Source organism: Adiantum capillus-veneris, chromosome 1 (genome assembly GCF_014529385.1).
Source record: "Adiantum capillus-veneris isolate H3 chromosome 1, ASM1452938v2, whole genome shotgun sequence".
Classification (NCBI taxonomy): domain Eukaryota; kingdom Viridiplantae; phylum Streptophyta; class Polypodiopsida; order Polypodiales; family Pteridaceae; genus Adiantum; species Adiantum capillus-veneris.
Window position 1 is genome coordinate 45,622,643 of NC_140931.1, and position 8,459 is coordinate 45,631,101.

General features: G+C 44.0%; 1 pseudogene; it reads right to left on the reverse strand.

The window, feature by feature from the left end:
- Positions 1-5,886: 5,886 nt before the first annotated feature.
- On the reverse strand, positions 5,887-6,595 carry LOC147464644 (uncharacterized; annotated as a pseudogene).
- Positions 6,596-8,459: the final 1,864 nt, after the last annotated feature.

Here is an 8,459-nt window from a genome sequence, read left to right on the forward strand (position 1 = left end):
GGTTTTGGCCTACTTCTGAAATGCCTTCCAAAAGGTTTTATAAGTTCTGTATATATACGGACATACCTAGATGGAAACTATATGCTCATGCACTTTGCACAACATGTCAATCTTTAGAGTAAGACATGCATTAGGTGTATTATGTTGCTAGAGAATTGATAGCTTACTTGAAGTTTGAAACTTGAAATAGAATAGATGAGAACCAATGAAGTATAAATATTTGTCTTCTAGGGAATGCGATGATCAGAAACACAAGGTTTCAAAAACGTTGTTGGGCGATTTTAGAAAACGATTTTCTTTCTTTGTATAAAATGTACGGATGGCTCTTGTTTAAAAAGATCTTAAAGCCTTGGTAGAGGCACTTTGTAACATTATGCATTGTAAATATAGTAAGTAAAAAATAGTGGCAGCTCTGGTGTGTAAGTTGGGTAGTTTGAGGACAAATGACCATTTACGAAAGGAAAGCGAGTTTCTAAGTGAAAGAGGGGAGAGAAGCCACGTTCTGGGATTGCATGACAAAGGAGAAGCAAGAAGAGGTCAAAATTCAGTTTTGGACCTAGAAATTAGTGTTTTCCTCACAAATTTCTCATCAACATTGGAAATCTGCAGCCCCACGAGTCTTTTTTGGGGTTTTGGCACATTCTGTATGCGCTTGTGTATTCAGATTTCTCGATTTTCAAGTGTAGAATTTTTTGCAACAGCCTATAACAGTAAATAAAAGCTTTTTCAAGAGTTTTTCTATCTTTATTAATGTGTTTTATGAGGTTTTTTGTCGGGTTTATCTATATGAATTATTGTAGCTGAGGGTTCTTGGTTGAGGATCATCTTATAATCCCCTATTAAGTTCTTATTCTCTTTGCTTAACTATGTATTAGCTTATCTACATTGTATCACAATTCGGGGGACTTGAGAAAAAGAGTGTTTGGTTTCCTTTGTTTGGTAAGGATTTTTTGTGTTGGTGTATTTGCAAAGTAAGTGAAGGCGAAGCTATAGAGGCGTCAAGATAGTTTTTCTTCTTCCTCACAGCTTTTTGGTGCTTCCACAGGGGAGCATTCTAGTTACTCTAAATTTGTTGTTGCAATGACATTTATGTATCCCGAGTTCCATGGTGGCGCTTAAGAGGATGTTTTGGTGTTCCTAGAGGAGTTGGAAGTTGCATGCATAAACAAGCACATCGTGGATGAGGGGCAAATGTTGGTGGTTGTCTTTTTTGGAAGGATGATGCTCGCTAGTGGTACAGAAGGTATGAAGTTTAACACAGAAATGCGAATGGAATTGTGTCAATAGCGCTTTAGGAGGGGTCAAGTGTCACAAACGGGAGCGCATACGAATAATCAACAAGCTGAAAATAAATAAACTTTCAACTAAAAGAGATGAGGGAGAAGATCGACACATTATTAGGGACCAAAAAATGGGCTGGTAACCCTCCCTCGAGAGAATCTTTATTAGGGAGAATCTTTTTACGAGCACAAAAAATGAAGTGACCCCTCCATTCTAATTCTTAGACTCGATGGTCGATTCCTTGCCATGCGGGAAAATCCGAGAGGCAAGCTCTCAATTCCGTCTACACACGGAGTGTGGAACTCTACAAATCGTTCTAGCGACCACTCTACTAGCAGGGGAGTCTTGAGTGTCTAGAGTTGTTGAGCTTAGTTGTTTCTTCCTCCAAGAGTTCGCAGCTTGCTTGGCTATAGCCAGGGAGGAGGAGAAGTGTCCTCGACGGGGCATTCTTCCTTACAAATAATATAGGAGCACCACCTTGACAGTCCTTGGTTGGAGGAGCAGATGCAACAGGCTCGATAGGAGATGACTAGCATTGAGGAGTAGCGGCATGAGTTTGCCTTCCATTGATAGGCATCTCAATGGACCTAGGTGGGTGATAGATTTACAAGGGAGTTCTTTGAGACGCTGGGGCCAATTGACGAGATCTGACAGGTCAGTTGCTTAAGAGCCTGAGGATATGCGTGCAGTTGTTGTTGACTTCTATCGTTTCTTGTTGTTAGTTGAGCCTCAGTCAGTAGAGTGTCAAGCTGCATGCAAAGAGCAAATTTGGAGATGCCTAGCCTTGTTACTGAGGAGATGCATCAAACACTAGAGCTTCCTCTCTAGCTAAAGGACCTCCATGAGGCCCTCATGGGCATTTCCCCGAGGTAGCTGTCTAGGGGAGGATGGTTTGACTCCCAGCTTCTTTTTGGATTATTTGGACTTGCTTGGTTCGGATCTTTAGAGTGCCTATTAGTACATCTTGCACACTAGAGAGATGCTTGACATCAAGAGTGAGGGATCGATCTATAGTATTCCCAAGGATGGAGGCTTCTTATGATGAGATTCGGTAGTGGTGGCGACCCATCACCATTCACAACTCGGCCTACAAAGTTCTAGCAAAGGCTTTGAGTTTGAGGATCCAACCATTTCTTGAGAGTATTATACATGGGACCTAGACAGGTTCTGTCAAGGAACATAGTATACTTGACAACATTTTCACCTTTTGGGAGGCATCTGCCCTTGTGCATCTCCAAGTGCACACAGTCAGGTGCCCTTGGCAGGGGGGAGAGGGAACGCTTCATGCTCTTACGTTTGTTGGTCATACAGGGTAGTCCTCTAGCCCCCTATCTCTTTCTTTTCTATGCTAAGCCAATGAGATTTTTTTTGAATTCACAGCAGGTTGGCTTACCTGGTTTAGAGATCCCTATTATAGGGGGGACAAGCTACTTGATGTTGACTTTGCTTTGACAACTCAACCATGTACTTGGAGTGCCAAGGGGCCAATCTGCATATGTGTGAGCAGGTTCTTGAGGTGTTTTAATGTGCATCAAGAGCACTGATCAGCCAAAGGAAGACATCGGCTTTTTGATTTGGCAGTGCTCCTACACCTAATTGGTCTCCAAGTGAGGGCTTCCAGTGGATTCCCCTAGGGACTCCAGTACACTATCTGGGTTGTCAGGTTGTCTTGGACTTGTCCCCTCAGCAACAAACTACTCCCCTCCTCCTGTCCATGAGGAGGAAACTGCTTCACTGCAGATTGACGCGGCTTTCTTTGGCAGTCATAATTGTCGTGGTCAACCAGGTGCTGTTGGATACTATGTGGTACATCATGTCTTGTTGGGTCTTCTCAAGCTCCTATATTAGCCAGCTAGAGAGGCTGATCAGGAAGTTTTTATGGTCACGGCACGACACCTGGCTAGCGTGGGCCAAAGTGGCATGGAAGGTCATCACCTTACCATGTTCTCAGGAGGGGTTGGGGATCATTGTCCCAGCATAGCACAGCAGAGCCCTCCTTGGGAAGTTTGTGGTCAGAGCACTGCTTCCAAGGGAGGAGCTCTGGAAGTAGTTGTTGCTTCACCATCTTTAAGCTTGAGTCCCCCATGCGGGCCGCCCTTGGAGCCCTTCCATCAGGTGGATTTCTACAGAGATGCGCAGTGTTGGTTTGAACAAGAGGTTGGAGGATCGGTTTGTTGTGAGCCTGCTTAGGTCTCGAGAGCAGCTGAGGAGTGGCCTCGAGTAGCATCATCCCACTTTCACGGAGGATCACTTGAGGCAACCCCTTATTTGGAACCCCATGGGTAGCACTTAGAGAGGCCACCTGGTTGGTAGTAGGCCTCATGTTTCTTGGTGTCCCATGGTAGAGGGTCTAGCCCGCACTCTCAACGACTGGCTACATTTTTAGGATTGTTCAAGGAGGCTCAGAGCATCCTGCTACGAGGCATGAGGGGGGTGCAGAGCATCAGGATATTACAGAGGATTTACCAACTGAGTGACTCACCCCTCTAGTGGCAGTAGCTGAGTGAATCACCCCTCTAGTGGCAACAACTGCAAGATGGATGGGGCCCTTCATGGGACTAGAGGTTCTCATTGTTGTTTGAGCTTGCTTGGAGTCCGTACCCCACATGTTCTTTGAGATTCATGGAGAGAGTCTTTTTCACAGAGTCTGAGTAGAGGTGCCACAGTTTGTAGAGTGTTTCTTTCAAAGGATACAAGTTGTGGGTATATGTGGGGGGACCTGTGACATAGATCCAGACATAGTAGATCTTGAGACAAGCCACTGGCAGCTGTGGACTTGGGAGAGCTGCCCTCTAGCACACGTACAGTGCGACCCTGGAGAGTGGTTCTGAGGGATCCCTTCTCTTCATCCAATCACCCTCGGATCTGTTTGACTAGGGAGTCACATCAGCTTGTGGCCATTCTTTGGAGAGTCTGCGACACTGTCTATGGGACTATCCCATGGCACAACAGGGATCCCTTCTCTTCATCCAATCACCTTGGGATCTGTTCAAATGGGGTGTCACATTAGCTTGTGGCCATCCTTTGGAGAGTCAGCGACACTGTCTATGGAACTATTCCATGGCACAATAGGTTTGGCTTTGGGTTCTTTGACTGATGCCATCTCTTTCCACAACTCAACAATACACTTGGGGTGTTGTAGCTTGGTCCACTCTCATGGGCCGTGCGCTCCATTTTGACTTGGCTTCCACCAATAGGATGACAGTGATCTAGGGGGGTCAACCTACACTGTAGCCTTCCATAGAGCTTATCCTTCGAGAGTGGTGTGTTGGGAGCTCCTTTGTACCCTGGCACTCTGATTTATTTGGCGGGCCCATTGCTTTTGCATCTTCCAGGCATGCCCTGTCCCACCAATAGAGATTGTTCGTGACTTTTGGTTGGAGCTAATTCACACTCTGAGGGGTAGGTTTGAGAGACTTTAGGGCAGGTCCGACCACATGCGGGAGCGCAAAGAGGCTTTCCTACGACTCTGGCACACAGGGCCCTTCTTCACCATGGTTCAGGGTGTGCCTAGATGGCACTACCGGCCACCAGTGTGGCTTTTTCCCGCCTCCCATTTTGCGATTTACCCCTCATTGTATATATTTTGTTTGCTCACTCTGGGAGTCTCCCCATGCTTATGATGTAGCCCTTTAGTAGAGGTGGTTTGTAGCCATATGGGCAGTTTTATTAACAAATAGAAGGATCTTTTTCTCGAGGGGAAAAAAAAAAATATCCTTTCTAATTGAAAGATGATAGTAGTCTTAGATTGTGGCAGTTTTTACCTCTTTACCCACACACTCTTAGTTTTCAATACTTCTTGCGTGTGATTTCAGTTGGTGACACCCATTGTATATACTCTTTCTCATTTTGCTTCTTTCTACTTTTCTACAGCTTCTTGGATCTTAAAATACATGCATTTATGGCTAGAGGCTCTTTACTCACACACTCTTAGTTTTCAATACTTCTTGTGTGTGATTTCAGTTGGTGACAACTGAAATCACAACCATTGTATATACTCTTCCCCCCCCCCCCCCCCCCCCCCCCCCCCCCCCCCCCCCCCCCCCAAAAAAAGAGAAATATTACCAAAATACCCCTTAATTTTAAAAAAATTCCCAGAAAACCGCAATATTTCCTCATACATTCCCAAAATGCCTTTCAAAGTTTTCAAAATTCCTAAAATACTTGATTAAATATCCTCGCTTTATTATTTTTAGACATAATTGCCTTTTTTTTTTGAAAAAATTACATGCTAAGTACTCAAAAATGGATCTCAATCATAAAAAAGGAATAAAGTTTAGACAATCTTGAACAATTCAACCAAAATAGATGAAAAGGCATATCGAGAATTTTAAAATTTGAGGGCTATTTGGGAATTTCTACAAATAAAAGGGGTATTTTGGTCATGCTGTGCTTAATACAATTCACTCAGAAATAGTGAGTTTTGCAACAAAAAAAAAAGTTAGTGGGGCTAATTTTGAATGAAAAGTTTTAATGGGAGTGCTGAAAGATAAGTGGAAAAAACAGGAGAAGAAGAAGAGGGAGGGCGGGGCGGGGGATGATTAAGACCATCCCATGATTAAGACCCTACACACCATTGTAGGCTTGTAGTCTAGTGGTTTGGACATTCAACGTGATGGGCTCAAATGTGAGTAATGAAAAGTGATATAAGAAGTGGTTTTGTTGTGGTCTTTGAAATAGAGAGTGGGTGAAGATTTTGAGCATCTTGTGAAGATTCCACATAATGGAATTAGAGGAGATTGAGTAGGTGATGAGAGTAGGAAGCAGTGGGTGTGGGAGTAGGAAGGTCGCTGAAGTTAAGAGGGGGTGCCTCCTCCGCATGCTTACTCACACCCGCAAGAAAGCTTTTGGCTTCTATCCCTAAGCTTTGTGTTGCTCCTTTTGAAGGCTTGCTAACACCTGCAAGAAAGCTGTCTGCTTGAATGCCTAATAAAGCTCTTTCACCTCATCAGATGGGGTGAGACCTTGGGGAATCATCCGATCTCGCATGGACTGAGCCTCCTCACGATCCTTGCCATCCTACAGTAAAACAATCATTAGCTCATAAGCTGAAGCATCAATCTCAACCTCCTCAGTGAGAAGAGCCTTCGCCTTATCAACGAAACCTGCTCTAGCATCCACTGAAAAAAGACTAGCGTAAGCTTTGCAATCTTGAACATCGACTTTCTCTTTGAGGTTCTTGAAAAGAGTTTCTGCCTCCTCAACCAAGCCCAGCTTTCCAAACCATCCAATTAGCGTCATCAGAGTCTCCACCCCGGGCCTTATAGCCATGCTTTCTAGCTTTAACAGCACGTCTACCGCCCTTTGAAACTGATTTTTTCTTCTCGAAGGCAGCAAAATAAGCATGCTGACTGACTCATCTGGAGGAGCAAATCCTGAATTCATCATATGTTCCATTTTGAGGACAGCAGATGGTAGCAAGTTTGAGTGAATATAAAGATTCATAAGAGCTGAAGTTTTCCCTCTTCAAGATTCCCAGTTTCAGAGTAAAACTCAATCATTTTATTGCATGCACCAAGATTAGGCATGTAACCCATTGAACGTATTCCATCGAACATCTCTCTAGCTTCATCATGCCTCTTCAGTTTGCAGTTCATATCAAGCAACAAAGTGCATGCTACAAAATCAGGGGGAAGCCCTTGTCATCCAAAGTACTCGTCAACCTGTCTACATCATCATAATCCTGGTTCTTAAGTCCTTGCAAACTCAAAAATATGCATTTATAATGGACCATTCTCTCTCTCTCTCTCTCTCTCCTCTCTCTCTCTCTCTCTCTCTCTCTCTCTCTCTCTCTCTACCACGGAGGAGATTGATGAGATCCACTAGCAACCAATGATGGATCTCTATGATTTAGCTCTTTTGAGGATTGTAACCCTGCTCATCATCTTGTATCATCCTTTGTTTCAGCTCTCACCCACTATATTCCCACACGCACACCCACATTGTGTTGTATTAGCCCCCCAGTCACTACTTTCACCCCCCTAATCATATCCTACACAGTTCCAGCTAGCTGCTTCGTTGACAAGTAGCAGTTAAGATTTAAGTTTTTCACTTCATTTTATTTTTGTACCAGACATTGTATTAGATTCACCAAGATTGTATTGGTGTGATCTCATAGGTCATTTTGGCCTTTTGAAGACGTTTAATATAACATTTCATTTAATCTCTCTCTCTCTCTCTCTCTCTCTCTCTCTCTCTCTCTCTCTCAGCAAGGCAACGCAGGGCAGTCGCGAGCAGAGTAGAGCAAATGCTACCAGGGCAGGGCAGGGCAGGCGCGAATAGAGCAGAGGAGGCACAACAAGACATCCTACGTGTAGGTGATTGTACATCCTACGCGTAGTTGAGAAGACATCCTACGCGTAGGTGGATTTTTCTTTTGAGATGAAGCACCCTTAGCGTGAAAAAGCCCACAAAGAAACAATAAAAGCACCTTTTTCAGTCACATAACCCTCTTTGCCAAAAGCAGCCTTCAAACCACCCACTAAGAATTAAAATAACTAATTAATATTGAAAAATTACAATCTCAGGGAGGGCATGTCGACGTGCCCTCACTCAAGGATGAAATAGGGAAAGAGAAATTCAACTCATTGGAAGGACACCTCAACGTTTCCTCTGAGAAATTTTGATATTTTCCTTTCCATATTTCATCATTGGATGAGGGCACGTCGACGTGCCCTCCCTGAGATTGGACTTTCCAATTGTAAATTTATTGTTTGGAGGAGGGCATGTCGACATGCCCTCCCTGAGATTGCTGTTAATTTATTGCTTGGAAGAGGGAACATCGACGTGCCTTCTTGAGATTCCAATTAGCCTTGGTGAAATTCAAGATTGCAATCATGCCTATCTCTTTGAACGGCCAAATTCTGCTCATCAGAATCTCATGTCATATTAATGGCTCACAAACATCAGCAACAAGGTTGCGTGGTACCTTTGCTAGGCGCATATTATTGTCATCACCATTTACGCTCACACCATCAACCTCTGAATGTAATGAAGCATGTGGACATATGGCATTGTTATCAACACCATGGGATTTGTCATGTAGGCAAAATTTGGATTTGCCCCAGATAATTGTATGTCTGTCAACAACATCAATGTTGGTACAACACCAATAAAACTTATGCTTAACACCACCCTCACAGGGTTGCCCCTCACACCTTGGAGGGGGGGGGGGGGAG